The following is a 5,709-nucleotide window of genomic DNA, read 5'->3' as shown; positions in this document are numbered from 1 at the left end:
ACACCTTCCGGAAATGTAAGAAGACAGAATCTACCTGTACATCTGTATTTATTTATTTTCAGATCTCATGTATGAAAGACTGCTCTGTGGTTTCGCACAGTGGTTTTTCCTGAATCACTACCGATTCTCTGGAGAAACTTGTTTTGTTACAGAAACGTCATAATGTTAGGACCTAGAATATGCTCCAGTATCCTGTAATAACGGAGGCCAGCGATACAGGCCAGTAATTCTGTGTATTTGATGAACTGTTAGGCATTGAGGAAGGCTTACAAAAAATGCAAAACTTTCGAGAGCATACTTAGAAGATGTTAAGCACAGAATATTTGTTGTAAAAACGAAAACGGACAATTGGTATTAAACGGTTACGAAAACTGCAACGACCTCTAAAAATACTCTGGAAAAGTACACAGTTCGCCACAGTCAACATGAAAATTTGTATCTCGAAAACCCAAAGGAGTAAAACATACATTCCTTGCCAACAAACGGAGATGAAATCGCTAAACCATGCGACTTAAAATAAAAAGTAGCAGTAAAGACTGAACTACAGCAGAAATGATTAAATTAATCGGAACAAACAATTAAGAGGAAATTAGGGAAATTATAAGAGACTTTGGCTAATAGAACATATTCCACAACATCAGAATATTATAAGGAGCAGTCGAACGAAAACAAGGCAGACGAAAGTAGATAAACTATTTATTATTTCAAAAGTAGTCGCCATAACTGTTAATATATTTACAACATTGTGAGACAATTCGGCCTTTGCTTTTATGGAAAAATGTTTGCATTTCCCTACAAAACCATGATAATATCCAGGCATGGACTACTTCTTCCGAAGCAAAGCGACAGCCACGAATGTCTTTTTCTCAGGGCTCCAAATATATGGAAGTCGCATGAAGACAGATCGGGGCTGTATGAAGGATATTTAAGAGCTTCCCAGAATAACTTCCGTAGCGTAGTCGAAACAACCTTCTCAGTATGTGGCCTCGCTTTTTTCTCCATGTGATTCGTTTTCAAAAAAAAGAAACTGATGTAAGTATCTATAATGGAACATCTTTACTGCTACGCACAAACAAAATTTCATCGCAATGTGTTCGTGACAGAGTACAAAAACCACGTGAAGCTAAAGTCAGATAATGTGAAACATGATTTAGACATGAAAGAACTTGTTCAGAGCAAAACTGACTGAAAAACTTATCCTAGGTATCAAAGGACCCGCGATGGAAAATCAGGTGAGCACATTTCTTGACTTTAAAAACAGCTCATTTGTCAGTAGTTAGTAATAAATAGATCAAAATGAAGGATCAAAAAATTTATATCCTATCGTTCTTGAATTCATAAACAAATTTTAACATACTCAAAATTCCGGGGAGAAACTTCTGAACCTTTGAGAATAAAGGCTTGGCGTCAGACAGGCAGATAGATTTCCGCTTCATTACTCAACAGCGTCAACAGCGTGCTTGAGAAAGTAATACAAGAGTAACGCAAGCAAATTAGTCTTTCCGTCAAATTAAAAAGAGAGAGAGGAAAGTTAGGGGCAGATTTCATTGCTAATTGCAGATCATCTTGCAGCCTGGCCTCGGGCCCATGAATAGCCTATAAACAGACGGAAGTCATAAAAAATTGCAGAAAAATTAGGTCTGGAAATTTAGTTAGAAAAGACAGATTCAACTCTTATAAACAACAAGGATCAAGCTAACGAAACAATGGAAACTGTCTCATTCACGATACATACGGCTAAAACTGAATCTCCAAACACACAAAACTGAAACATTAAAAATAAGTCTTCAAACCAAAATGTCTCTATGCCTCGGAAACATTACTTTTAAACAGGAAAGCAAGTATCCAAGACATTTTTAAAAAGAGAATGATAAATTATAAAAGGTCTCCTCGGCCACCATCTATGGACCATAAGTTCACGCTGAGAAGCAAAGAAGAGATCGAACGCAACACGAACATACATAGTGAGATTAGAAAATGAAAATCTTAAAGTCAAATCAAGAGAACGGCAGACAGCTGTATTTTATGAAACAGGACTGAAGTAAATACTGACACATTAAAGTGGACTGCAGAAATAAAAATGTATCTGAAACTGACATATGTCGGTGGAGACGATATCGAGGACAACCGAATGGTTCGATCTAATGTTTTAACAATGGTAAGTTTACCAGTAATAAAAATAAAAAAAATTAAAGAAAACTGAAGGTGACGAGAACATCCTGGCCTCATGCGTGAAAACAAGCTAATACAACAAAAATGAAAGAGCTATTGACCAAAAATGAGGACTAGTGATTCTGTATACTTTACGCAGTACTCAGCAGGCTCGTTCGCGTAAACAGTAACAATAAATATATACTGTAATAAATTATCTGATTTTGTAAATCTTAATAATAGACAAGGAAAAGGATGTAGAGTTTGACGTACTTCTGAGAACGCGATAAACACACGGTACAATGGTTTGCACTTAAACATAAAACCATAGAAGAGCAGACACTGTTGCGAAAAACTAAATTTCTTCATATTCAAGATTTCTCAGTTGCAGCCTCACCACACCATGTTCACTGAAGCCGGCCTCGGGTGCCGTGCGGTTCTAGGCGCTCCAGTCCGCAGCCGCGCTGCTGCTACGGTCGCAGGTTCGAATCCTGCCTCGGGCATGGGTGTGTGTGATATCCTTAGGTTAGTTAGGTTTAAGTAGTTCTAAGTTCTAGGGGACTGATGACCACAGCAGTTGATTCCCATAGTTCTCAGAGCCGTTTGAACCGTTTGTTCACTGAAATGGAGATAAATAAATAAATAAAAAGGAAGGAGTCACAGTGCAACGTTATGAACCATTCGAGTGGAATGATTCGGTTGCTATCAGTAACTCAACCATAGAAGCTTAGGTCAGATTAATACGCTTGTATCAATTTTCATGAAGGAAACCATTGTAGTTCTTTATCATTGTGGAAGATGTAAGTATACACATATACTGGCGATACAGCTGTGATAGCGAGCTTCATACGGTAATTTACAAATCATTGGACAGTACTCCTTCGGGCCGCCTTCATTATCCTTATGATGATGATATGATAAGCCAAATAAAGTTCACGACGAGAAGAAAATACCTGGTATGTTTTGTGTTACCGACAACTTACCTGATAGTTTGCAAGAAATGTCACTGTAAAAAATCGCTAACGAACATACGATCACGTTTTGTCTTAGAGGTCTCCGAATCACCAATGTTGAAAAACCAGTTGTGTCATGTTTAAGAGAAGTGATTCATACCACGACAAGTGGGGTTAAAACCAGAATTCAGCTGTTCCGACAATTCCCAAATCCCTCCAGGCCACTGTCGAATGGATTTCACGTATCTATGTAAATTTATTTCTCAATGCTTTTTCAATGTACTTTCTATGTCAGCGCATCCAGTTTTTGTTAGAGGTTACAGATGTTAGATGATTCTTGAAAGAACAGTGGGAAGCTTTCTTGAAACATGGTGGCAGTTTCCCGAGCTGAATGTCTCATCTGCTTCAGGCGTGCTGTTGCGAGGTATTGAACAACCGCTACACTGAAGAACAATGCAGCACCTGGAAACCACACCCCAGTAGCCACAATATAGGCGTCTCGACGACAGATCAATAGACTTCGCCCAGGGGTATGTGCTGTAGCAAAACTCTTGTACAACGCCCGCAGCTAATATCACTGCGGTCATTGACAGTAACATGGACTCGGGGCCTCTGCTATAAAGATGAGTTCGTAAACTTTGAATGAGGAAATCTAAATTTATCTATTTTCTTCTGTTATCCATGATTTAAAACACACAAAGTTATTTGACGAAGTTTTTTCCTTACACTAAATTGCAGCTCCTTACCATCGAATATGCACCAAAAACACAAGACGCTAATGTTTACTGTACGGGAGCTTAGGTCAGATTCTTCGCAATAAGAAACAGACATTTTTGCAACTAAAACCAAAAGAAAATAAGTTCAATTACAAAGCAATCAAGATGGTTAAAGAATATGAATGGCTCCGGCCTTGATGGCAGTTATTGAAGATGATTATACATACAGAAATTCCGTGTTTCACGAACGTTTTCCTTTTTTCCTCCAGTCTGTATAGTAGAAATAAAAATAATTTTTTACTTTGTATTTCTGTTTTCTCCGTCGCTTGTTTGTTCCTCCTGTAGAATTATCATTTATTTATTTATTTCGTTTCGACCAACTATAGACCACGATAAGTTAACTTTTTACACGTCTTTTCATTATTCTTTTCCAAACCTCTTTTATTTTCTCAGAATAAGCTCTTTTCCTCTCATCTAATCATTTGACCCGTGGTTTCTTTTTATGTTCCTGCAACCCTCTGAATCTCTTCACTTTTACTCCGAATTTGTCTCTGTTGACCAAGGTCTCTTGTTCGGTCAGCATATCTTCTAAATCTTTTCTTATCTCGCCTCCTCATCCACATTTTCTTCGGCTTTATTTCTGTTTCGGAATAATGTGTGGATCTTCTTCGTTAATCTATCTTCTTCCATTGTCTCTAGATGCTCACAGACTGTAACACGTTTTTTCCATGATATCATGCTGGTCAGTGTGACTGTGCGGTTCTAGGCGCTTCAACCTGGAACCGCGCGACCGCTACGGTCGCAGGTTCGAATCCTGCCTCGGGCAAGGATGTGTGTGATTTTCTTATGTTAGTTAGATTTAAGTAGTTCTAAGTTCTAGGGGACTGATGACCTCAGATGTTAAGTCCCATAGTGCTCAGAGCCATTTTCCCTGACCTCATTTGTTATTTTAGAGCAGAATCGATTCGTTCCTTCATTCGGTCTCAAGACCTAATTGCCATCTTTGTCCTTAATTGGACCTAATATTTTCCGCAAAATCATTTTTTATTTTCTTTTCTCAACTTTATAATATCATTTTACATCGAGATAAAGCAGTTCTTCCGATTCATGGACGACTTCGGGCTTTACGACAATGTTGTAATGCCTTAATTTAACATCTTTAGAAAAGTATTTTTACTGTACATAGTTTTCACTTTCCTGCATATCAGCATCATCATAACATCGGCACTCTAAGACCCTGTAGATCATACGTCGATCTCACAATGCTCGTCCATAGATAGCGATCTTGTGCACTTTGGATCCAGCTGTCACGGACTACTAGCTGGCAAAGGTCTTCCTCTAGCTCGTCCTCCCATCGCTTTCTGGGTCTTCCGATGGGACGGGTACCATCAGCTATTCCCGTAAGAACTGCTTTTGCCCGAGATGTGTCTGGTCTCCTAGCAATGTGGCCTGCCAAGCTTATTCTCCGCGTTTTCAGTTTTTTAACGATGTTCGGTTGCCTCATTAGCTCATACAATTCTTGGTTTTTTCTACGCCTCCACGAGCTCCCTTCCTGGACAGGGCCCAAGATGATTCTTATAATTTTTCTTTCGAAGACCAACAAGTTTTCTTCATCCTTCTTTGTTGTGCTTGAGGTTTCTGTCCCGTACACTAATAATGGCACTATCACGGCATTGTATGCTTTAAGTCTGGTCTTAATTGACAGCTTCTTGGATGACATTATCTGCTTTGCAATGAAATAAGTTTTAGACCCATTCACAATACATTGGTTTATTTCCTGCTGTAAATTAAAATTGCCTGTTAAACCATGTACCAAAGTATTTAACATTTTCCACTTTAGCAAATTTCCATATCCGTACATGTAATGGGATATCATTAGGGGCTTCTCT

This window comes from Schistocerca nitens, chromosome 3, assembly GCF_023898315.1.
Source record: "Schistocerca nitens isolate TAMUIC-IGC-003100 chromosome 3, iqSchNite1.1, whole genome shotgun sequence".
In the NCBI taxonomy this organism is placed as follows: domain Eukaryota; kingdom Metazoa; phylum Arthropoda; class Insecta; order Orthoptera; family Acrididae; genus Schistocerca; species Schistocerca nitens.
Note: the sequence above shows the minus strand (reverse complement) of the source record.